General features: G+C 55.5%; 1 long non-coding RNA gene across 1 annotated transcript; it reads left to right on the forward strand.

The window, feature by feature from the left end:
- Positions 1 to 12,810: 12,810 nt before the first annotated feature.
- Positions 12,811 to 16,093, forward strand: LOC145540698 (uncharacterized). Its single transcript, XR_014078509.1, has 2 exons — positions 12,811 to 14,376; positions 14,626 to 16,093. It is a non-coding gene; the product is annotated as an uncharacterized LOC145540698 (long non-coding RNA).
- Positions 16,094 to 26,103: the final 10,010 nt, after the last annotated feature.

Consider the following 26,103-nt stretch of genomic DNA (forward strand, 5'->3'; position numbering starts at 1 on the left):
AGGGGGAGTGAAAGTGGAAATCAAATGCTCTCAGATCGCATTTTTATGAAGGAAATTGTCGGCGATTCTTTTAGCAGTCTTCCCACCACCCCCTAGTTCCGAGGTGAGCTGCCCTGTTCCTTTGTTTGTGGAAATACAGACGCTCGCCCACATCGGGCCACCTGCTTCCCGACCCCCTAGGTCTACTGCCCGATTCTGCACTCTTTTCGGTGAACTGGGCACATGCCTGCCACTTCCCTTCCAGACAAAGTGCCCCCAGAACCTGCTCCCGGTTCTGGAAGCCAGCCCCAGCCCTCGGCCCAGTCTCCGGAAGGTGTCGGGATCCTGTGCCCCACGCGCCCGCCTCCTTCACCTGAGGGCCGCCCCCGGTCCAGGGGCCCTTTTAGGCCGCCCAGTGTCAGCTGGCTGCGGACTCAGCCCAGGGGAGGAGTCCTCGAGGCTGGCGCGGTCCGAGGGGAGGGAAGGGGAAGGGCGACCGGGGTGACGGGCTGGGCTCCTGGGTCGCCGGCCAAACCAACAAGCCCCAGCGCGTCCTCTAGCTGGAGGATGCGGCCGGGCCTCGGCTAGTTCATTGGGAGCGTTTCAGCTCCGCGGCTTGGCGGGTGTCGGACCTGCCTGGTCTTGGCCGCGGATGCGGGCGGATTTAGAAATCAACCGTTTGCCTCCGGCGCGACCGCAGGGCAGGCTGTGAAGCGAGCACGGGTGGCTCCGAGCGTGGCCGCGTGTGCGGCGATCACGGCCCGTGGCTTGCCACGAGCAGCCCCAAGCCCGTCAGGCGTCCTCCGCCTCTGCCGCCCCCACCTTGGGCCAGGGCCTGATGCCTCGGGGAGGCTGTTCGCCTGCTACAGGGGGAAAGGCAGAGGTGATCCAACACCTTGCAAAGAAGTCCCAAAGACCCGACCCGGACAGGCTGGATGGTGACTGGAGGGAGGCTGCCAAGTTTTCTGGCCTGGAACCTAGAGGTTTCCAGCCTTTAGTCCCTCCCAGAATCAAGAAGTTCCCACCTCTCCTGTCCCATTTTCTCCTTCCGAGTAGACTTGCAATGGGTGTCAGAGAAATACTAGAATAATTTGCAAAGGATAGTAAAGGGGTGACCATGCTGCACATTTCTCACAAGGCTGCATATACTCTAGAAGCAACATAACCTTTGACTTAGCCCCCTGAAATCACAGGATGAATGGCAGCCCCACGGGGCAAGCAGCATCTATTGAGCAGCTGTTACTGAGTACCTGCATTATCCCACTTAACATTCACAACAACCAGGTAAGAGTAATTCCATAATCCCCATCTTACAGATGAGGAAACTTGAGGCACAGTGAAGCCAAACAACTTGCCCAGGGGCACACAGCAGGGATTCTGTGTGAGGAGTCCCAAGCCCAGTGCTCTCTGATACTCTAGGACAGGAGTTTGGGACCCTCTAGATGTTTCACTTCTTCCTGGCTTATGGAAATTATTCAAGGTAAGAAAGGGCCAATGGAACTGGCCATAGAAGACAGTGGTCTCATTGTCAGAGTGAGCAACCTGACCATGCTAAGCAGAAATATTGATCTGAGCCATCAGAAAAAAAAAAAAATGAGACTGGAACAGCAGAGGGATGAGTTCTAGGAGCCCAATCGACCCACTTGGAGGCTGGATGATGGTGGAAGTCTTTGTTTTTCCTTCATCACAGAGCACAGTGGCTAAAATTGTGGGCTCCAGGGCCAGTGGTTCAAATTCATTTATTAGCTGTCTGCCCTTGTGCAAGTTACTTAACCACTCTGTGCTTCTGTCCCCATAATTGTTATTTTAGAAAGAAATATTAACATTTTTGTAAGCACTGTCACACCGTCAGGCATAAGTAAATGCTCAATAAATGTTCATTATTACTGTTACACTTGTCCTTCTTAGTGTTCTGGGGCCAGGTCAGGCTAATGAGACGTGGTGGGTCTAGATTGGGTGACTTTCCCTCAAGGAATCCAGTATCAGCCAGAAAGGTCCCAGTCTCCCATGAGGGGTACCCACAAAGAGGGAGGTGGGTGCTCACTGACCCTCCCAGAGAAATTGCTCCTTAGACTCCTTAGACGCAGTCTAAATTCGCCCTTTAGGATGCTTGCCCGCGGAGGCGTCTCATCAGGTGGGCTCGCTACCAAAATCAGGACTCCGGCAGAGGCCCAGCTCCCTGCGGGTGCGGTGCAGCGGGAGCACGCGCACAGCGCTGAAGCTGGCGCGCATGCGCTCACGCGCGCCGCGGGGTGGATCCCCCAAATCTTCCCCAGGAAGGCAGCCTCGTGTTGCTTGCGAAATCCTGCTCCAGGAGCCCGGAGGCACCCTGGGGCTTGCGGGGTGCAAGGGGGAGATAGGTCCGAGGTGGGCGGGAGACCTGAGCTACTGCATCTCCGTGCCTGTCCCGCAGGATGAAAGGGATATGAGAACGGATGGGTCTGGGTGTTCAGTTCCCGTCGGCCCCGAAGAAGGGGCTCAGACTCGACGGCCTAAGCCGGGGCGGGACTGGGAGAGGCGAAGAGGACTTGGGGGAGTGGCAGAGCCGCAAGAGACAAATGGGTAGCCCAAGGGTCAAAGCCTTTGTGCCCCATTCTAGAGGAAGGTGTTATCCGAAGCCTCCTAGCCCCGAGATTCCCGGGACTCGAGAACTCCTCTGCGGCGTCAGCCTTGGCCTCAGGGCTCGACCCACTGACTGCAGCCTGTGATTCAAGATGCTCCAGGTGGAGAGTTTGAACTCCGGATTCTGTCTGCACGGGGAAAGCTTTGGCTTGCAGTGACTAGGCAGGGTCCATGTGTGTGTGCTGCCTACCCGCTGGTGACCCCATCCATCAGGAAGGCAGGGAACATACACTTCCCAAGGGAAGATACCGGGTGAAGATTGGTAGCCCCAGAGCCTGCGCTCAGCGAAGTCTGGGCTCCCTAGAACCCGACCTCTGCCAGGGTAGGCACTACGGTCGCCAGCAATGCCGCACTGCCTTCTCCAACCCCACAGGCTCTCTCCCGCCCCCAGGGAATCTGCAGGGAAGCCTCGGACTCCGTCGGGCGCTTCACGTTCATTCTCACTTCCTACCCCGCCCCCAAGCGGAAGGAATTGAAGTGACTTTTTGATGGGGCTCTCGGGACCTCGAGTTAGTTCCAAACTCGAGATCCCTCGGCCAGTACCACTTCCTCGCGAGGCTGTTCACGCTGAGAAGAGCCAACGTCCAGTCTCCAGTTTCAGAGGTCAGAAACACCAAGAGCCTGCCAGGTCCTTCAAGAAGGCACACGTTGCGGGGGCGGGGGGATGCATCTGGGTGCACAAGCAGAACCCCACCTGGCCGAGCTCCACCGACGCGTTCGCCCTCGCGGGGGCGTATGGGAAACCCTAGGGGGAGACGTTTGAGATTCGACGGAGAAAAGGCGACGGTTCTTGGGAGAGTCCGGCCTTCTTGCCTCTGACGGACGCGGATGGAACCCCGGCGTCCTTTCGGCTCTGATCAGTGCCTTTCCTTGTAGCCCTGTGCGGGGCTCCCGAGGTGCACCCCTAGCCTTAGCCCCGGGAGGGGGCGCTGTCGGGGGTCAGACCAGGCGGGACGGGCGTCGAGGCTGAGCGTCCAGAGCGCGCAGGCTCCGCGCACGCCCAGAAGCCGAGTTGCCGGTTCCGGAGCTGCCGGAAAGCGCGCGGCCAGCTGCGGCTCAGTCCCCGCGCAAGCGCCTCACTGCCCCGGCGAGACCCGGGTCTCTCCGGCCACTCTTGGCTGCGGGATGGCTCACCCGCGAGGGAGGGCGTCGACGGCCATTCGGCTGGGACACCCTCGCCAGAGAGTCGGGACGCCTTCTCTCGCTCCAGATGAAAGCCTCAGATAGGCTTCCCCGCCCTTCTCTAGGAAATCAAATTCAGGGAACGTGGTACCGTATTTACCCTCACCACTTCCTCCCTTGACATTTTGCACTCTCGAAGTTGGGGCAGAAGTAATTATGCAAACATCTGGGGCAGTCCTGCGCCGCGACCCGGCACCGTTCTTATTCAACTTGAAAGCCGCACTCTCTCATTTGCATAATAATGGCTTATCTAGAATAACACAGTAATCAGAGGCAAAATTAATTTTATTTCTTCATTTAGTCCTTGAGATCCTGAAAACAGAGGCTTAGGGCAAGAAAAACTGATTTTGCTGAGAGTGTGGAGTTCTTGACCAGGACCAGGGAGCGATGAAATTTAAAGTAGTGGAAATATCAGGTTCACAGCTGAGTTTGTTACTTATCTAGTTGAAGTTTAGCTACTTTCTGGCCAAACGGATGAAGGACTGAGCCACCGTGGGAATCCTGGAAAACATTCTTTATTTATTACCCCAGCCATCGTGGGAGGTTCAGTGGCCCAAGAAACAGGGACAGCATGTACTGTTGCTGGGGATATAAGCAGGTCGACATTGAAAATAGCGCTGGGCAGACAGAAGGTAGACCAGCGGCTCGACATGGATTACGGAGGTATCCGGCAGATCAGGGCTCTGGGCCTCTGGCCTGGCCCCTCTAGGGCTCAGTTCCCCATCCTTTGGACAGATCAAGAGGAAGCACTTCCTTGCTCTGGGACGGTCGCCGCGACGACTGGCTCAGCAAAAGTCCTTGGATTCAAAGCCAAAAAAAAAAAAAAAAGGTATGTGGGTGGTGATGAGGGCATTATGTGGAGGAAACATCTTTTATACATTAAAACGTCTTTTTGATCTTTTTTAATATGAAGAGGAGTGGGAGGGAGAAATCCACAAATAAATATGGTAAATGGATTTGGACCAGAATTGTAATCGTGGGGCCACTTTCAGGGTTATTCCGGGCTCCAGAGGATTTTTTCAGCACGACTTGTCCCCTCCAAAGTCAGTCTTGTCTTCCCCAGCAAACGGCGCAGACAGAGCACAGTGCACAAAGGTGGGAGATCCACCCCCCGGCCTCCCTGCATCACGCTGTGGACAGGAATTCCCTATCTCTTCCAAGAAGTCGGAAGTTTTACGTTTAATTAAGGAGATGGTAGAAAAAGCCACCATTGTGGTCACTCCTTTTGAAATAATTCTTATATTTCTTTTAAAATCAGAGTTGCAGAGGGAAAGCAGGATTAGGAATTGCTGAGAATGAAGCTACCTGCAGAGTCAAGTGGGGAAGCGAGAGGGGAAATGGGCGGAGGGTTAGCCCACGGTCGAGGGACTGGCTGTTTCCGCGGAAAGGAAGGAGGGCGCCAACAGACCTCCCAGCGCGGGAGAGGGTGTCGCTGAGAGTCGCGACTACTGGGTTGGGACAGTAAGCCAGCCCTCCCTCCATCCTTCTCTTTCCTCTGCTTTTATTCTCATTGCCTTTTGGACTCAGTCTCCATCCTGCCTTTTTTACACCTCCCTGGGTGGCGCAGCTCGACCCCAGAGGTATTATCCTTTTATTCCCCCCCTGGCGGTGGGTATGATAGCACAGCTTCTTCCCTAGGGGTGTGGGTGCCCTGGGGAAAGGGCACCCCTGGAATACCGGAGCAAAGGTTCTAGCCTCCCCCAAGTCTTTTCCTAGCTGGGAAACGCGGGGAGAATTGGGGCTCCTGGCCTCTCACTCCCAGATCCAGGTTTCAGCCTCAGTTTCTCCTTTTGGGAGAGTAGGGTGGACACCCAATGAAGATAAGAGAAAGGAGTCCGACTTTCAGGGCATTGCCGGTTTAACAGCTTCCGAAATCTAAGTCTGAAGGAGGTCCCTAGCCGACCTCGTTCTCCAGCCGCTGCGAGTATTCTAGCAGCCCCGGGCAGTGGGTCCCTAAACAGTCCTCCTCCCCACTACCGCACCGCCACCCCCCACCGCAAGCTTAGGGGAGGGATCGAACTTCCCAAGCCCGCGAGCAGCCTCTCCTCCTGAGGGAGGCGCCATCCAGCCTGCAAAGTCCGGAGTAATGGCTTCGTTGACCCTAGAGCCGGAGCCAAGCCGGGCCCAACCGACCAAGAACAAAGAGCGGCCCACGCGGAAAGAGGCGCTGGCCACCCGCTGGAACGGCGCCCGCGACCTGGGGGCGCCGGGCGCCAGGCTTCGGGCTCCGAGTCACTGTCGCAAGCCCCAGTGCGGGGCAGCGGGGTGGTGAGCTTTCCTCCCGGGAGGCGGAAACTTCTAAGAGCAAATTCCCCAGGGTGATTAGGCGAAAAGTTCGCGCCCCACTTTGCACTAGTCGGGTCCGCGCGGACTGGTCCAGTGGAAATGGAGAGGGTGAGGGCAATGGGTGCTGGGGTCGCAGCAAGCTAGCTGGGCTTTAAAGGCTCTTGGACCACTCAGAAGCGAGTGGGGCAGTGGCCTGTCTCGGCTGACTAGTGAGCCGTCATCCACCGTGGGGATGCAATCCTGATAAGCAAGGGTGTGCCAGAGGCAAGTGTGAGGGAAGAGAAGGAAAAGTGGGCACAGAAGTGGAGGAGAGGTGGCTTGGGGGAGATGACTTGGACCCTTAGACAGAGCCTCCCCCACCCCACCCCAGGGTACTGCTAGCCTGTAGGCTAATCCTGGTGCTCCCTCCAGCTGAGGCTTTCAATCGCTGTCCAGCCCAAGTTTTCAGCTCAAGGGAATCCAGGAAAGTGCCTTCAGCCTTTGCCCCACAAGATAAGCAGACTTCTCTCCTCTCTGGAAAATCAGTATTCCCAACAGCCAAAATGGCAGGTTTTTTCCTATTTTGTTGCTATGATAGGTACCTCTAATGTACCCACACGGAGAGTAATTTGGATCCCAGGAAGGCAGGACTCAACACACACACACACATACACACATAGATACTGTTTTCCTAAGATGAGGAAAGAGGTCCCAGGCTCAATTTCCTACAGTAAGGTCGTGCTTCTTCCAGCCTCTGTGGGTTCAAGCACTTCTCTTCCCCGGAGGGAAAGATCCTGGTGCAGTCTTCACCGGAGAGCTCCTAGGGACGTTCAGGGAAGCCAGCCAAGGGCTAGACCGCAGGATTCTGGGTTGCAGCAGAGGATGGACCCAGGCTAGAACTGGAGAGTACTGACTGGAGAAACTTATGCAAGGATAAGGTGGAATCTGGAGCTGACACCCACAAATTAGCTGCCCAAGGGAACCTGCTGGAGAGTGCTTGGGAGTTTCTCATGGAGTTTCCCATGTTTCTACATGGGCTCAAATGTACATGAAGCTTTATGGTCATTTGTCTAGCAGAGCCTTGTGCCTAGCCTGGCACAAGAGGGTGTGCAGGAGTGGTGGGAGTGGATAGATGTAGCTTCCATCTGCTGAGCAATGGGTGCTTGCTCCATGCCAAGCTCTGACTAGAAGCTTCCAAACTCTTCTATTCTTCATCACAGTCCTTAGAGGGAGACTTTAGTGGTCACATTTAAACATGGGCAAACAAGCTCAGAGGGGCTAAGTAACTTGCTGGTGACCAAGTTAAGCTGAGGACAGGGCTGACTTAGGTCTGTCACCCAGAAGTTGAGGTGTCTAAGAGGAGGTGTCATGGTACTGGAACCAAGCACAGCAGGAAACTAGACACGACCCACTGCTGCTCCAAGTCATGGTGTTTGGCATGACAGAGTCATCTGGGGTGCAGTTGGGGTCACTGACCCTTGGATTTCCCATACTCTGGCCAGACCAGCAGCCCAACAGCCTGGGGTCAGTGTCCAAAAGAGTTTTCCTGCCTCTAGCCCCCCACCTCCTCTCCAGCCACCCAGGAAGAGCCACTGACTGCCATCAAAGGCAGTCAGTTCCAAAGCGCTGGTAGAGCCAGTTGGGCAGCCATCATGGGACTTCATGCACCAGCTCCAGGGTTCCAGGACCACCAAACCATGCAAACGTGGAAGCTCGTGCCGAGGCGTGCCTGCATAATCCAAACAGCAGTGGATGGGGAATGAAAAAAAAAATGGATTCAGACCTGTACTTGCGCCACCCCTGACTGGCTGAGATGCCTTGGATAAGTCATTTTTTCCCCCTTCTTGACCTCAGTTTCTCCTGTAAAAGGGTCATTGGGAGCAGGCAGCCTTGGAGTAGCCTGTCTAGTTTCCCCATTCTGTACATTTGGGGTCTTGTGGTCAGGTTTATTGGGCTTCCAAAACCTTTAGAAAATATTTGTTCACCATTGATGGCTGGCCACTGATGCCTCAGCCAGCACATAACCCTGGAGCTTGTGACTGTTGGGAAATCACAGGGACTCCTGGGGAGAGCTGGGAATTCCTGCCCCAGCGGTGGGCAGGAATTGATGATGCCAGGTGCAGAACTACTAAACAGCTGGGGGGGGGGGCGTCCAAGAAGGCAAGAGGAAGAGTCCTGGAGGAAGCACTGGGTGACGAGACTACCTCTCCAGTCCCAACCTCAGTCGGGGACAAGGAGGGAGCATTATCTTCCCTCCAGTTTCAGTACAGCACCAGGCTGCTGGAGGCATAGCCACAGCTGGGACTAATTCCAGGTACATTCTATAGGTGGCATCATGCTACTGGAAATGGCCTCCTTAGAGGGAAGAGGCTCTCTCTGTGGCATCTCCGGGCACTGGGGAAGACAAGGCAAGGTGAACACAACCCCAGTGCAAACTGCGGGGAGAGGGACACCTGAGGCACCGGTGCACGGGGTGATGGGGAATGGGTCTCTCAAACTCTGGGGGCCACTGGCCCAGATGCATAGGTTTCTTCAGGACCGTCAGCCTTCTGGCAAGACTCTTTGGGAGTCTCTTGTGTCCGCCCGCAAACAGTGAGAAGAAAAGGCCTCAGCCCGGTACACAGTGGGGAGCCATGGGTAAGCTATGTGGGGTCTCCAACAACATTCACTGGTAAAGCTATGTCCCACCTACTCCGCTAGCAGGAGAACTATGTCATCACACCACTGAGGCTCCTTCCAGGCTGGCAGGCATCCTGGCCAGGGGCCATTCCTGGTCCAGACCCTCACCTGGAAGAGGCCAAAACTCTTCTCTGGGTGGGCTAGGAAACCGGTCAGAAATGGGAAGGGAGAAGGCAAGCAGTGCAACAAACTGGAGGCAGGACTTTGGGGTCAAAAGTTTATGCAGGAGCCGGAGATGTCTGAAGCTGACCGGTTGTTCTGAGGCTACCCTCTGGCCAACCTCCTCTCTCAAAGAGACCCTCTGTGGGCCCTCCCCCTCGCAGCCCCCTGAATTCGCCTCCTTGGGCCCAATCGCGTTGCTGGGCCGCGGACCTGCCAGGCCTGTCACCTTGGGTAGCATGTAGCCTGCCGCCCAGGAGCTGGGCAGGTACAGAGAAGATGCCGAGAGAGGTGTGACGGCGCCGCCTCTCACCGCTGCCTCCCGCCGCTCCGCTGGCTCCAGGCTGCCTGGGCCGCCCGGGCACCGAGCCCGTGGGTCCTCTGCGCCCGGGCCACACGCAGCTCCCGCTTCTCGAGCCCCGGCCTGGGACCTCCGCCAGGCCTGGCGCCGAGGAGGTCGGAGAAAAAGGGGCGCTGTATCTCAGCTGACGGCACCATGAGCCAGGCCTCGGGAGAAAGCTGAGGGGACCTCGAATCTTCAAATCACAGTCCAGGTCTCTTTCCTCCCCACCCTACCAGCTCCCAAGCGTGGGGCTAGGTTTCTCGTGATCCTGGGCCTTTACTCAGACTTACCACAGACTGGCTCACCTTACTATTTTTTTTAAACAATAGCAATTAGATGTCAATTCTGGTTTATTTGCATCTGCACCTTGGAAACAGTGGGAGGTGGGAGTGGGAGAGAAAGGAAAGGGGGAGACTGGAGGAGGCGGGTTACACCTTCCGAGCGCCACAGCTGGCTCGCGCTGCCATTGCGCCAGCCACATCTGGCCCAGCCGCGCAGCCGCAGCCCCCTCCCCGCCGGCTCCCGGGACCCGCGCGCCGCAGCCCGCTCGGCGGCGCGCTCATCGATCGCCGAGGCCGCGGCCGGGCGAACGGAGAACAAGGTATAGCCTGTATTTAGGTTCCTGCCCTTATATGGCGATGTGCGCGAGCGCCCGCCGAGCGGCCTCACCATATAAGGGCACGCGGCGGGCGCCGGGCTGAGCTGGTGCTAGCTCATTGGCCCGCGCGTCTCTCGGCAACCGGCTCTCACGAGTGGAAACGAGCCAGCCGCCCCCGCCCGCTCCCCACCACCTCCCTTTCTTTCTCCCGCGGCTTCCCCGCCTCTCGTCTCCGCACCCCTCTCCTTGCTTATCCCGATTTTTGCCTGACCCTCTCCCCAAGTTTTCTCCTCGCGGCTGTTCCCCCTCCCCCTCGGCCTCGTTATCATTCTCTTCCTCCCGCTCAGCCTGTTCTCGCCCCCTCCGCTCACGCTTCCACCTCCACCCCACGCACCCCCTCCCCAAACCCTTGCGAGCGGCGACGGAGGAGCGGGAAGGCCCGGATGCGGGAGGGGAGCTGGAGGGGGTGTGTGTGTGCGCGCGTTGTTGCTGCTGCGGTTGCCGCCGCAGCATCAGGTCCACGGTGTGCACGTACGGGGCTCTGGGAACAGTCCAAGTCTCCCCTCCGCTCGCAACATACTCACGCTCACCTCTCCCGCCCCAAAGGTAATCAGAGCAATTAGCTGCCGAAGAAATGTGGTTACGGAACTAGGGATGTGCTAAACCACAAACTGCCCTAGGTACCACCAAATTACTATCTCCCAGGGTGTCCCTTCGGGCCGGATTTCTGAATGCAATCATAATAATGATAAATCGATGTCTCATTTAAAGGTTGCTTTAAAAAACTGTCAGTGGTGGAGGAAACGCTGCGTGAGGGAGAAAAATGCGCTGATAGAGCCACCCTCGGGTTTCCAGGCAGAACGCAGTGCATTGGAGGTTGCGGGATGCAGGTCAGGTGCTCAGCGCTGAGCCCACCCGCTGGACGGGAGCCCAAGGAGGAAGAAGACATCCCTATTCCCGTGGACCTGAGGCTCCGGTTTGCCTCAAACTCGGGCAGTAAACGCACAGCGGTTCCCGGGGCTCCCCTCGGCCCCTCCCTCGCGCTCAGAGGCGCGCGCACGCGCACGCACGCACAGGTGTCCAGCTGACCCCTCCCGAGTGGTAACCAGTTCCGAAGCGCGTGTTCTCCTAGAGACGCCGCGGGGACCGGAGCTACCCTCTCGGGGACTCGCTCTTGTCCCCAGGAGAACCAAAGGGGACAGCTAAGACAATGAGCACCTTAGCGCCCTGGGACTTTGCCTGTGACAGAGCTTGCCTCTAGGGCCGCCGCCTAGCCCAGGCGTTGAGCGATGCCCTCTACTGGGAAGCCTGTGCCTGGAGCCCTGCGCAGGTGGGGGTCGCACAGGAGACCTGGCTCGGGTGGGGGATGGGAAACAGAGAACGATGACCTGCGTGACCTCTGCTCGGTCTCGGGCATCCTTCCTTGCCTTCTCCCTCGTTCTCTTCCAAAACTCAAATTCCCCAACCTGGACCCTCCCCGGGGAAGGTGGCAGAAGCGGGTTCTGCCAGGGAACGCGGGTGCGAGACTGAGGAGGGCGCTGCCTGCTGGATGGAGTTAGTTTTGGCCGCCTCCTCCTCGCTGTTTCTGCGGAAGGAAGCGCTGCGGCCGCAGCAGCCCTCGGTGCCAGCACATATCCCTCCCCGACCTTGGCTGAGATTTGCTGCCGCGGTGTCTTGCCTAGCAGAAAGCACAGTTTCCCTCCCGCACAGTGACTGGAGATGCCCTCGGAGCAGACGATTTGTCTGGGTCTGCGCCCAAAGCTGGACCTCTGCCATGGAGACCTCTCTGAGCCCTGGAAAAATCCGTTAATGCCCGGGTGCAGCCTCCTGATACTCCCACGTAGCTCATCCCTGCCCCGCACCTGCCCACGCCCATTTAGCCAGGTCATTCATATTAAATCTCCAACCCCAAGTTTCTGCCTGCTTAGGTAGGTGGATGGATACCTTCGCCCAGCGGGGGGAGGGAGGAGGGCCCCAGATGTTCTCCCGTCACGGGAAGGTGTCTCCTTACGTGTGCTTCTTCTTCTCTTTTCTTAAACTCCAAGAGCAGAAGCCATTCTCTAGTCTGGAAACCTCGTTCCTTGACCTGTTGGCTCTTGGTCCCTGCCCTCTTTATTTATTGAATTTGAAATTTCCAGCCAGTAGTGGTGAAGTCGCTGGAGCTGAGTACGCGGTTGGCGGGAGGGGTGAGAGAAACTTGCAGATAGAGGGAAATAAAGTCCCAATTTACAGGAACACCTCTTCCTGGCCAGCTGGACTCACTACGGCCCGGATTTCTCCCGATTGGAGTTAGAGGGGGCTACAGACCCGCTCGACTGCGCCAAATGGTTCGGGCTCCAGAACCCAACCCCACCCACGGGTCCTCTGTTCGCACTTTTCGTTTTTTCCCCAGCAATACCAGCCCTGGGGCTCCGGGGAAAATTTCCTTCCCTCCCTGGTGCGCCCTCAGGCCCTGCCCTAAGCTTGCACCCCCGGCCAAGTCTCCAGGATCGCCCTGGACCTCTCTCTCTAGAGCCCCGGGCTCCCCTTGGCGCCCAGAGAAGCGTGCTTGGGCTCGGGTGCCAGGCAGGGTGGCCACGGGCGCCTCCTCGGCGCCCGCGGCGGCCCTTGGCTGGGCGGAGGCGGGGGTCGGGGGGCTGCTCCCTGCAGAGAACAGGGTGGGCTCGCGGCACCTGCTGAGCTGCCGCTGCCGCTTCGGCTCATGGCGCCGAAGGATCCACCCGGATCTTCTCCGCGGAGTTCCGGGCTTGGGTCGTTTTGTAGTCAGCACGCACACAGCTTTTTAAATTTATTTTTTATTTTTCGCCGAGGGTGGTGGGGGGTTAAGGGGGCGTCAGGGTTGGCCAGCCCAGCCTCAACGCGGGGGAGGGGGTGGCGGTGCGGACAGTGGGCTGCAAGCGGTCACCGAGGTCAACAGCCCATTAGCATTGCCCCACCCGGGCGCCGCGACCTCGCGAGGGCACGGGGCATGCGGAATGGGGTCGAACAGGCAGAGAGCGCCCTCCTGGCACTGGCCCCTTGCCACCCCCAACCCCCCGCCCCCCGCCCCCTCCTCTGGCAGGTAACCGCCCTCCCCCTCCCCTCTCGCCCCCCGCTGCGGCCCCAGATTCCCTGGTGCCCACGAGGGTCCAGGCGCCCGGGCGGAGAGTCCCGGGACGCTGAAGGGAGCTGGGCTGTGGGCCGGCCGCGGAGCCCGCCCCCCGCCCGTGGTAGCGTGGCGACTGGCGCCGCTTTGGCAGCCATTTTCTGCAGCTGCCGCGGCCGGGGCTCTGCGGAGTGAGGCGGAGGCTGCAGCCGCCAGACAGAGGCGGCGGGGCCAGAGGGGCGCGGGGTCACCGGCGGGGGGGCGCATTCGGTGGCCGGGGCGGGGGCGGGGGGCTTGCAGTGTCGCCGCCGCCTCCCGCCCCTCCCCCTGCTGCATTGCAGGCAGAGCGGGGCCGCTCCGCGTGGCGAGCGCCTGCGATCCCACCCTTTCCCCGCCATCTTGTACCCGGGCTGGCGCCTTCCCAAAGAGGAGCCGCGGCAGACAAAGCCCGCCCCGGGCCCGCGGGGGCCCCTGCAGCCCACCCGGGCTGGGCGGCCTGGGGGCTCAGGGGCCCGCGCCCTCGCCACGCCCCTCCCGGGGAGCCGGCACAGCCCTTCCCAAGTTGGGGGGGGGGGCTCCGCGTGCGACGGCCACTCGCCTAGCCCTAGAGGGTCAGCAACGACCTCCCTTCCACCTCGGTTGCCGGGCTGGACGCGCGCCTTCGCCGCAGCCCACCCTAGTTGCGGGAAGGGGGGTGGGGTCCCCCGCAGGCTGGGCGGGTGACAAGAGCTGGGTGCTCTTCTAGCCTCGAGTTCCTTCTCTTTTCTGCTTGGGTTGGTTGGGGGGGTGTCACTAATCCTCGAGGCCCCACCAACCTCGTGTAGTGCCCACCTCACGCCCCCGTTTTCCCCCTAGGAACCTCAAAGAAGACCGCAGCGTGGGCGGCTCTATAGACCCCCCGAGCTGCCCAGCAGCTGCTGCAAACGCGAGATTCGGCGCTCCATTTTTCTGGGATGGCAGTGCTGTCGCCCCAAACCCCCAGCTTGCTGCTCAGCCCCTTCCTTCACCGCCCCTGCACAGGACTTCCTGACTTGGAAGTTTATGATGGGGGGGCGGGGGGGGGAAGGTGAGGCACCCCTTCCTCACCCCTGAGACCAAGGGAGAATCTGGCTCCTGGCAGCCTACTCCATCAAGTGCCACACTGTTCCTAGGTAGGGAATTTTCTCCCTGAAGACTCCATTTTCTCGTCCCCAAGTCCCCAGCCCCTAGGGATGAGGTGGGGGCACCCAAGGTCTCCAACTGCTGGTTTATTCCTCCTGACTGCACGTCCTAGGTTGGGAGGGAGCAGGTGGCCATCGGCTTCTGCACCCTCCTTTCCTTTCCACGCGACTCTCTAGGGGTTCTGAGTCCCCATCTCCCGTCCCGGTACACCCAGACCCCCAGGAGTGTCTGACTGGAAAGGATGATGATGGATGAGGAAACAGGCTGGGAGAGGGAAGTGTCCTGTGCATGGTCTTTCAGAAGGTTAGTGGCAGAGCTGGACTCTTCTTCACACACCCCACCCTTCCCCTTGTTTCTTTCAAATACCAAGATCAAAGCCCAGGTTCGCTGTGGACCGGGAGCTCAGTCTTCCAAATACTCTTGGATAAAGTCTGGACCGGGCAGAAGGGGGCTGGGCACCAGAGGGGTGGGGAGCTGCCAGACTACTGGTTCATACCTGAAACTGGGTTTCCCAACCGGACGTCTGCTGTCCCTCCCACCCCCATCCTGCAGGGTCTCCTTCGAGGATGGAAAACAAAGCATCCCAGGGTGGCCTTGCCAACACCGCTGGCGGGGCTCAATCCTCCCCCACCAATGCCTGCCAGCCCGCGTGGATTCCAAGCCCGGCTCCGGAAACCAGTCTGACCACTTCGCCCATTTCCCAAGCCTCCCCGGGCAGCGGGCGGCCCGCTCCCAGGGTGGGGTGAACCCGGCTCGTCCGCAGCCTCCGCTGCCCCAGAGACGAATGGATTTGCCCAGAAGGCTACCGTCAAAGGGACACACCCGGTCACACTCTGGGGGCTTCCAGGTCGCTCCCCTCTCTGTCTTCCCCCATCGTGAAAACTCCACGTGGTTGGAAACTCCACTCCCGGGCCTCATTGCCGTTCACTTGCTGGGTCAGTCGCTGGCCCGGACAATCCCGGCGAAGAGCCGCCTCCAGACCTGCCCCGGGCACACTGTTCCGGACTCGGCTGCCCTGGGGGCGCTTACAGTCGGGTCAGGACACCGAATTGAGCCCTAGGACTGAATGTCAACCCTTTAGAAAGTGGCTGTTGCGTGGGATCACAGTGTTGCCCGATGCGACCGAGGACGCAGAGGAGGGGCAGCAGACCTCGAGGGAACCGCGGGCGGGAAAGGCCAGAGCAGTCCCACAGAAGTGGGAGGGTGGACATGTGGCACCGAAGCCTGCCCTGTGCAAATGTTTCAAAGGCTCCGCCGACAATTCACCAGGATGCCCTCAAGAAAGCAACTGCGCCCCCACGTCCAGCCCCCGGGTCCTGTAAATGGGAACCCCCTGGAGGGCAGGGCTCGAGCTGCCCCGGTCCCACCTGCCACGTGGCGACGGCGCTGGCGCGCGCCAGCTGACCCCCAGCCGGGGGCCGGGATGGTGGGTGGCGGCTGGCCTGCGGTCTCACCCGGGTGCGGAGCTGCGAGGCGGCGGCCGCGGGGGCGAGGAGGGAAGATGGCCGGCCGCCAGCGTCGTCCCCGGGCCGGGGCCGCGGAAGGGCAGACAGGCACGCCAGGTGGAGGGGCGCCACTCCCCAGCTTTGTCGAGCGGCCCCGGCTACTCTTAATGCCGGGCTGGGGCAGGCGGAGCCAGCTTTGCCGAGTCAGCAGGGTCGAGGTGCGGCCGGTGCGTTCCTTCCCCGCGCCCCGCCCCTTCCCATCCCCATCGCGCTTTTTTAGGGGGAAGGAGAGGGCAATCAGAACCCACCCGCAGTGTTGGGGTCGTGCTTGGGATAAGCCCACCCCTCCCTGCTCCAAGATGCTTCCCCTCCCCCATCGCAGTTAACCTGGGGAAGGGACTGAGCAGAGCTATCTGCCCTGAGAGCATCTCCCGCCTCTCCACAACCGGCGTCGTAGCTGGCTTATTCCTTCTAGATCCATCCTAAAGGTTTAAAAAAAGAAGGTGGGAGTAGGGTGGGGGTGGGGTGGGGTATGGGAAGAACCAGGAAAATGTACTAGTTACTCTTTCACTCCAGGCTAGACAGAGGCTGTCTCCTTTCTGAAAGCGTGGTGTGTGTGTGTGTGTGTGTGTGTGTGTGTGTGTGTGTGTGTGTGTGTGCGCGCGCGCGCGTGTGTAGGAGCCAAGGGCAAAGGTACAGGTCAGGTTCAACAGACCGCGGCAGAGTGAGGTTGGAGGTCAGTCCCATTGGCGGGGGGAACCCTCCTGCCAGGGCTGGGTCCCCCAGGGCCCCCAGCACTTGGATCCCTGCCTGTCCCTGAGGGCGCAGCCCAGAAGAAACAGGAGGAAGCTGCAGAGAAGGTGGATTTAAACTCTAGGGGTTGCTAAAGGAGGAGCAGGCAACAATTAGCAACCCCTAGAGTTTGGCAGAGCAGGATGCTTGGAACTGGTAGGCCCACTGTGCTATCATGGGAAATCATGGAGCAATTCCTGCTTAGGTTTGAGGGTGACCTAAATGACCTCTGGGGTTTCCACGTATAAGATTCCAGGGAACAGACAAAACAGAACCATGACCCCCAACTGGGCACACTTCTGTTGGAGCTGAATTTCCCCAGGCCTCCCAGTTCCCTGTCTATAGGATGGGACCATGGCAGGACCCTGTGAAATACCATGGGAAGTGGCCTGGTACTTAGTAGTGCCCTGATTAGAAAAGCAGAGGAAAAGTTAGTCTTTAATTTGCATCTTAGTGTTGATGCCATTATGGTCCTCTTTGCCATTATGATTATAGAGGTGCTTCCTCGAATGCACCTGTGTTCCCAGCACTATCCTAGGCACTGCACCAAGGGCATGAAGGAGGTGCCCACGAGCCTACAAAGTCCCATGTGTCACTAGAGTGGAGGCAGCAGCAATTGGAAAACGATGTCGCTAAGAATGGACTGTCCTCCCTCTCCCGCATCCGCCTTCTCTCCTTGGTAGGGGAATCCCCAGATAAAGTGCGCAATGTCAGCTCCACTTTAGGAAGAACATGAAGGTTATCTGCTCCAGCCTGCTCATCTGCCTCGCCTCACATCTGTTAAAATATTCCCAATACCTTCCCTGGAGCAGCAGGCCGGGGAAGAAAGGGGTAAAATCCAAATAAACAGAAGAGAGAATGTAGTCCCATTCACCAACCTCCTGAGGTTGCCATTAACCCAGGGGCTGCTGGTTACAGGGGACATCCTTCTGCGGGAGGTCTACAGGGTGGTAGCTGGAGAGACTGCAGGGGGGAAAGGAAGGTGGGGGAAGAATTATTGCACCTACTCTGGCCCTCCTTAGCCTCATCACTGTGCACAGTGGTACCTCCCTCAGCTTCAGGTGCCATTCTGGTAATCTGTCATCTAGACATTTTTTTTTAAACCCACTCTCTCAATATCTATCCATCATCCATCCACCCACCCTCTTACCTGTTCACTCAACAAAGATTTCCTGGCACCTTCTCCATGCTGATCAAGCCCAGTGCTCAGAGTTATTTTTACTATAAAACATACCTGGCTTCTGACCTCATGGAGTTTGAAGCCTGGGGTGAGAGGAGACAGTAATAGAAAAGCCACACACCTAATGTAATTTACAACCTTGATAAGCACCCAGGAAGAAAGTGTTTGGTGCTATTGAGAGCATATAACACTTTCATTCGGGGATATGGGCTGCAGCCAAGGCTGGGATGGAAGTTGCCTGAACAACCTGGGCTTCTGGTTCAGGACTTTGAGGGTTGTCCATTCATCCCATGAGGATGTGACCAAAACTTAGCATTAATGTTGGCACAACTAAGCGTTCACAAGCTGCCACTAAAGATCTCGCATGTTGCATGGAAGATCAAAGATTTTGCGCTCCACAACTAAGACCCAGCATAGCCAAATAAATAAATAAATAAATATTTTTTAAAAATTGATGGAGTAGCCATGGAAATAGAATGACCATGACATGAGCTTTGTGAATAAAAATCCTTTGTCAGCTCTCTATTGCGGAAGAGAGGAGGCTACAAAGAAACTCAGGCACAAGGAGCAGAGAGTTTATTGCCAGGTCTGTAGAGCAGATGTGGTAACCAGCAGCCTCATATTTTGGAGGCTACTCTAAAACCATGTTCAACTTGGGGGGCCTCCAGAGGGCTGAGTCAGCTGTGAAACAAGCCAGGGTGTTTAGGTCTGAACCAAGAACTGAGCAGGCCAAATCTGATCTCAAACTGTCTCTTGTCCAGTTTGCGTTGAGAGTGGACCACAAATCGGAGGCTATAGCCAGAAGCACTCTTGGATGATCTTGGATGCTCCATCAGCTGAAGTGTGGGCCCCCAAGCATCATTGTAGCTGTCTATAAAATGAGGGGGTGGCTCCTAAGGTCTCTTAGAGGCTTCTTCCAGCTCCCGCCTCGTGATGACTCTATGGTCCCAGGAGCGGTTCACTTTGTAAGGTTCATCTCAGTTCACAGCTGGTGCCTCTGATGTGTAGATGGTTGTCACTATGCTGCCATTCCTGAAGAGGGACATCCTGGCCAGACACTCTCTGTGTGCAAAGACTCCCGAGGGCAGCAGTGTGACACCAGGGTTAGAAGCCCAGGCTACCTGGATTCAAGCCCTGGCTCCACTGCACACTGGCTCTGTGACCCCAGGCCAGGTACTTGACCTCTCAAAGCATCCATTTCCTCCTGGGGGTAATAATAGTTTGTATTGCATCAGGTTATTGTGAGGCTTAAAAGAGAAAAAGCATGTAAGGGCTCTCCCATGGAGCCTGGCTCAGTGAGCAATCTATAATTGTGAGTTATTGTCGTTATTAGGTCATGGGGGCACAAGGCAGTGGTGTTTATTCAGGAGCTGGTGTCACTTTTGGCATTTATCCTAAACTCAAACTGATGATGAAAATAATCAGAGAGAGAGAGAAAACAAAATACCTCACAAGCTATGACAAAAGCAATGTCTTTCATAAAAGAGAGAAGAGTAAAGAACAAAGATTGAATCGAATAACTATTGGCTATTGTTTAGATATACAGAGAGAAAAAGAGATACCTCCTCTGCTCCCACCCCATGAGCAGGTGGGAAATCCTGCTGACTTGGGGAGGGGGGCACCGGGGGACAGCCCCCAAGAAAGCCTCTGCCAGAATTTTTACTCTTTTCTGAGTTTCGGTTGGGGACCATGGGGAGAGAGGAAGCAGCAGTGACTTGTAACCTTGTAAACACAGCTCATTCATTCAGTAAATATTTATCCAGGCCTTCCAGACGCTGTGCTGGGGAATGATGGTGACAAAGACACAGTCCCTCCTAGTGAGAGAGGTTAAGGTTCAGCAGGTAAGAGAGACCAGTCAAGAGTGGCAGAGACACAGGGATCCCTGCAGGGCATGACACAGAACATAGCCATGACCTGGGTTTCTGGGCACTTTTTTGGTCAGCTGGTGGAGATTCCTCACTCTAACTGGGAACTGGAAATCTGGAGGAGGTTTTTTTGCCACCTGAGTTAATTTCCAGGCAGTGGCATGGTTGCAGGGCAGGTGGATAGATGAGAACCATCTTGTGACTAAAGAAGATTCCATGTTCCTGGCTCAGTGCTGGGTAGAGAAAGAGGAGACGGGCTCTTGCATTGTGAGCTTCCAAAGCTCCAGGGAGAGAGCTGGCCAGCTCTGCATTTGGGACAGAAAGAAATGGGCAGCTCACACCTGCCAAATCTGTGAGATGGTTCAGGAAGAGCCCCTCTTGAAAGCATTATTTATAGACCTGACCGTTTGCCCACTCTTATCTCTCTCTCTCTCTTTTTTGTTTTGGCTGTGCTGGGTCTTTGTTGAGGTTCGTGAGCTTCTCTAATTGCTGTGCTCAGGCTTAGTTGCCCCACAGCATGTGGGATCTTAGTTTCCTAACCAGGGATCAAGCATACGTCCCCTGCATTGGGAGGCAGATTCTCAACCACAGGACCACCAGGGAAGTCCCTGCCCACTCATCTTGACGATGGGAATTTGATTGAACAGGTCACAAGTTGGTCTCTTCCTTTGTCAGCAGTCCATTCAACATGGCAATTCCCACACCCTTCATGCAAGGCATAGACAACACAAAGAGATGGCTTGCCTATGAGAGACTCAGCTGGTCTGGAGTTGGAGGCACATTTCATTTCTCCAGGCAGCTGGAGAGGCGGCTGAAGCAGACTAGGAGATCACCTCTAATGTTTTAAATGTCAATATGGTCCCTACTGGGGCTTCCCCAGTGGCGTAGCAGCAAAGAATCTGCCTGCAAGGCAGGAGATGCAGGTTTGATCCTTTGGTCGGGAAGATCCCCTGGAGGAGGGCATGGCAACCCACGTCAGTGTTCTTGCCTGCAAAACCCCATGGACAGAGGAGCCTGGCAGGCTACAGTCCATGGGGTCACAAAGAGTCGGACACGATTGAAGCTACTGAGTGCGCACATGATCCCTACTTGCTGACTTGCCAAGATTTGATCAGTTAAACTGGCCTGTGTTGTGTGTTCCCTGCAATGCGCAATGTGTGTCTGCATCTTGCAGCGGTATCACAAGGGAAGCTAGACAATGGTAAACAAATTTCAGTGGATGTGGTTCTGAAACGTTTCTCTTACCCCTTCTGAGCTACTTCCTGTCTCCTTGGGGCTTGCATTTCAGTAGGGTTCTCTACGTGGGCCCTAATTAGGTTAGGAGAGGAACCAGCTTCATTTGGGATGCCAGTCACACCTCGACAAGCTTTTTGGTCCCAAATAATGCCAGCTTTGGGTGGGGACAATGGTCGGGCCTAGATTGGAATCTTCCCAGTGTTTCCAGAGTCTCATATGTGCCAGGAAAGAAACCAAAGTATGAGTTAAACTAACCTAAAACTCCCAGAGGTTTTCCTTCCTTCCTTCACTCACTCACTTTTTCACTCAAAACTTGGCTAGCCAGACAATATTTACTGCCTGTTTTCAGTTGGCTTTGCCTCTCTTCCATTACTGAGAGGCAAGTCAGAGAACTGAAGGCAAGATTCTTTTCGAGCATGTTCTACAACTGAATCAAGATGGGAATCCCCAGGTCAGAATGAGTAGGGCAATCTGGGGGCCCAGGGATGCTTTACTTCAAGAATCTCTTCATGAGAAGCATGGCTGAGTGTTTCTGGGGCCCACGCAGAAACTGGGAGCTGGACCCACACTTCACCTGTCATCCTGCCAGCTTTCACAGGACTCCTGGCTTGTCAGATGTGGAGGGCAGAGGCGGGGAGATCTCGGCTCTAGCTCTGTGCCCAGCTCACAGGACTGAATCAGATCAAATCAAATCACGCACACGCACACACACACACACACACAGAAAACCTAAAACACAAACTATGACAAAATAATTCCAATCCTTCCAACCCCTTCCAATCTACCCTCCTCCAGATGAAATTAAAATGACCAGGTGTGCGAATTCCTTGGTGGTCCAGTGGTTGGTTAGAACTACATGCTTCACTGTAGAGGGCCCGGATTCAGTCCCTGGTTGGGTAACTAAGATCCCACCAGCTGCTCGGTATGGCCAAAAAAAAGAAAAATGACCAGGTTGCCAGATTAATTACCAAATGACTGAACAGGGATATAGGCAGGGGTGAGAGAAGGTTGGAGTTGCTGTGATTAGGCCTGAGACAGTCATATTAACAGTCGAAGCTCCTTACAGCCTCTTTGGATCTAACACTACCTTCAGTTTCAGTTTCAGTTCAGTCACTCAGTCGTGTCCGACTCTTTGCGACCCCATGAATTGCAGCACGCCAGGCCTCTCTGTCCATCACCAACTCCCGGAGTCTACCAAACCCATGTCCATCGAGTCGGTTATGCCATCCAACCATCTCATCCTCTGTCGTCCCCTTCTCCTCCCGCCCCCAATCCTACCCAGCATTAGGGTCTTTTCCAATGAGTCAACCCTTCGCATGAAGTAGCCAAAGTATTGGAGTTTCAGCTTCAACATCAGACCTTCCAATGAACACCCAGGATTGATCTCTTTTAGGATGGATTGATAGGATCTCCTTGCAGTCCAAGGGACTCTCAAGAGTCTTCTCCAACACCACAGTTCAAAAGCATCAATTCTTCGGCGCTCAGCTTTCTTCACCATCCAACTCTCACATCCATACACGACCACTGGAAAAACCATAGCCTTGACTAGACGGACTTTTGTTGGCAAAGTAATGTCCCTGCTTTTAAATATGCTATCTAGGTTGGCCATAACCTTCCTTCCAAGGAGTAAGCGTCTTTTAATTTCATGGCTGCAGTCACCATCAGCAGTGATTTTGGAGCCCAAAAAAATAAAGTCTGACACCGTTTCCACTGTTTCCCCAACTATTTCCCATGAAGTGATGGGACCAGATGCCATGATCTTAGTTTTCTGAACGTTGAGCTTTAAGCCAACTTTTTCACTCTCCTCTTTCACCTTCATCAAGAGGCTCTTTAGTTCTTCTTCACTTTCTGCCATAAGGGTGGTGTCATCCGCTAGGACATTCTTAATCCTATATCCCAGCAAACTTTTCAGCAGTCCCTGCACCAATTTCCTCTAGTTTCACTGGTGAAGAAACTGAGGCTCAGAGAAGTTCAGAGATCCCCCCCGCCATTCCTTCCATCCCTTCTTCCTCCCTTCCCTCCTTCTTCCCTTCAACAAATAGCTCTGGTGTACCTGCCAAGTTCTGAAAGCTGAGACTAGAGCAATGAGTTAAGAGAGACACTGATTTCCTCTCCGGGTGCTTATACTCTATGGGGGAAGAGGGGAACAGACAAATCCAAATTTCAGCTAAGGATGCCTGCTCTAAAGAAGAAAGTGTTAGTTGCTCAGTCATGACTCTTTGTGCCCCAACCCCATGGACTGTAGCCCGCCAGGCTCCTTTGTCCATGGAATTCTCCAGATAAGAATACTGGAGTGGGTTGCCATTCTCTTCTCCAGCGGATCTTCCTAACACAGAGACTGAACCTGGATCTCCTTCATTGCAGACCGATTCTTTACCATCTGAGCTGCCAGGGAAGCCCCTAAAGAAGAAAATCAGGATAATAAATGGAGCAATTGCTTAGGGAAGCCTTCTCTCAAGAAGTGGCATTTAGGACACCGAAATGGTAAGAATAAGCCAGGCTTGGGGAGTTCTAGGGGACAGAGCCACCAGCCCCAGGGCCCAGAACCAGTGAGTGCAGAGTGGCTGGCACTTGGAGCCCGGTTTGCCCGGTGGCCTAATCCTTTCCCTTTCTGCCGGATCCTGCCTCCTCCCCTGGCCAGAGTGATGGTGGGCCCTACTGTGAGGTGTGAGTAGCCAGGCTGAGCTGAAGGTGCCTCGACTTCCTGGTGTGAGGCTTGGTGGCTATGGGCCCACTGTCCTGGACCCCCATTCACTTTTGTTGAGGTCAGGGGGTGAAGGGTTGGAAAATAGGCCTTCAAGCAGGCAGAAAGGGACGGTCAAGTTGCCCAGATGTTCTCAGCTGCTGGAGAGCTGGGCCTCAGCCTCGCTCACATGGGAGGCGCATCTGGTCCTTCCCAGATCCAGTATGAGCCTCCAGTGTCAGCCAACACCTGTCCCCAACCCCGAAGGAGGCTCCAAGTTGCAAGAATAGTAAAGGAACTCTCATATTCTTTTCTTTTTTTTTTTTTTTAATATTTATTTGGCTGTGTTGGACTTCGTTGCAGTGAAGTTGCCCCCGGGGATCTTAGTTCCCTGACCAGGGATCAAACCCTTATCCCTCGCATTGCAAGGCAGATTCCTAACTGCTGGACCACCAGAGAAGTACCTCTCATATATCCTTTATCCAGACTCACCAGTTATTCACATTTTTCCCATTTGCTTTATCATTCTCTCTCTCTCCCACCCTACTTTCCCCCCCATACTTTTTCTGAACTATTGGAAAGTAAGTTGGAGACCTTTTACCCTTTTATGCCTAAATACTTTATTGTGTTTTTCCTAAGAACAAGGACACTTTCTTACATAACCACTGTACAGTTATCAAAATCAGGACTTTTACCATGGATCCAATATTATTTCTAACCTACAGTCCATAGACAAATTTTGTGAATATTCTCGGTCATGCTGTTTAGAGCCAAGTTTTTTTCCTTTTCCAAGAGCCAAACCTGGATCTTGAATTGCAATGAGTGTCCTGTTTTTTGGGCTTCGCTCGTGGCTCAGCTGGTAAAGAATCCACCTGCAGTGTGGGAGACCTGGATTAGATCCCTGGGTTGGGAAGATCCTCTGGAGAAGGGAAAGGCTACCCACTCCTGTATTCTGGCCTGGAGAATTCCATGGACTGTATAGTCCATGAGGTCCTGTCTTTTTAGTCTCTTTTAACCTGGGACAGGCTAGTGAAGGACATGGGAGCCTGGTGTGCTGCAGAATCAGACACGACTTGGCGACTGAACAACAACAAGCTGGGACACAGCCTCTGCTTTTCTCTGGGTTCTTCAACACTGGTGTTGACATTTCTACATGGTTAGATTCAGGCGCTACATTTGTGCAAGAAATGCCCTGGAGTGTTGCTGTATCCTTCTCAGTGCATTGTATCAGGAGATGCAAGTCAGTTTGTCCCCATATTGGTGACACTGACTTTGATCCCTTCCAACCCAGTGTTTTTCAATCAGTTGGTTTCTTCCAGCCGTTTGTTTCTTCTTATCTGTGTGGGTTTCTCTCCTCATCTGCTTCTGTCTTGCTCTCTTTCTGTTTCTTTTATGATCAACTCTCTATTATCATTCTCCGTTTTTTTGGTCCTGGTCCTTTTGGTCTCCTTACCTCGGGGTCTGTCTCTCTCTTTATCTCTGGTCCTCTCTGGTTTCCTTTTCTCCCTGATGCTGCCTCTGCCCACCTTGATTTTGGTCCCGTGTCACCGTCTTCTCTCCAAAGTACTGAAAGGTGTGCAAGACCACTTAGACCTGCCACCAGGCTGACTCACAGCTGAAGTCTGGGTGCATCCTTGCATTCCTAAGAGGAATCAAAAGGAACTAATGAGAAGCTAGACCTTCGAGGTATTATAGTCTACTCAGGTGGAATATCATGGCCCTGAGAACTCATCTCTGGGCCTAGGAGAAAAGGCAGGCTCTAGAAGAAAAGGGATTTGCAGGAAAGTTTCTCTTCTTGCTGTCTGACTGCCTTCTGCCCACCCATAGGTCATCTCTCATGAGGGAGTGCACAGACCCCAAATTCCCCTCTAGACCCAGGGCTGAGGCTCACTGTGGTTTGGCCAGGACTGAGCAAATACCAAGGCAGAGCCAACTCAAAGCTCCGAGGTTAGCAGGTCTCTTGCCACCTCAGAGAGCTGAGCCCACAACAACCTTCGTCCCCACTTGGTGGTCACTGGATTGGAAGAAGCCCAGACCCCGGGCTTCTTTTCTCTCTGGATTAGGCCCCAAACCACAGTCAGAGAATAGAGGCCAGACCATGGATCTCAAGAGCAGCGCGCGGCCAATCCGTCATGGCCATGGTGTTGAACTTTGAATTATTACTATTATTAAATCCAACTTTATGGTGGGTGAATTGGGCGAGCACTGCTCCTTGTTGGAACATACACATCCACTTGTGGGTAGAGAATCATCGATAATTCACCTTGATGTCAGCTTTGGGCTTTGGGGGGCTCAGCTTCTCCATCTGTAAAGTGAAAGACTTGGATTAGGAACTCCGGGACCCCTCTCTGCTCCGGGCTTCCAGCAGCCAATGATTCCATCATCAGTGGGCCAACCCCTTCCTGTCTGAAGGCCAGGTGACCCCTATCCACCTGTCATGAAGCTGATCCTGCTCTGGCCCTGATCGTGTCTAGGATGCTCATTCTGGTTGTGTGTATCTCTCTCCTGGACCAGCGCCAGGGACTTTCTGCTCTGGTGGTTCCTCTGCCGACATTTGTTTTCATCCTAGTCTATGGAAATAGGCCTCACTAAGGACCAGCATGAAGCAAAAGGCTAAGGGAGGAAACATTACCAGCTGCCCCGCCGCCCTGTCTAGTTCTTCCTGCCGGGGCAGGGCTGGGCAGCATCCTCTCCACCCTCCAGCGCTCAGCAGCAGCAGCAGCACTGCGGGACCCACATCAGGGAGCAGTACAGGGGCTGGCGCCAACCCTGTCTGTGCCTCTTCGGGGGTCACAGGCCCAGGGGATGTCAGAGCCACCAAGGCCCTCG

Source organism: Giraffa tippelskirchi, chromosome 3 (assembly GCF_054371585.1).
Source record: "Giraffa tippelskirchi isolate mGirTip1 chromosome 3, T2T-mGirTip1v1.2.pri, whole genome shotgun sequence".
Classification (NCBI taxonomy): Eukaryota; Metazoa; Chordata; class Mammalia; order Artiodactyla; family Giraffidae; genus Giraffa; species Giraffa tippelskirchi.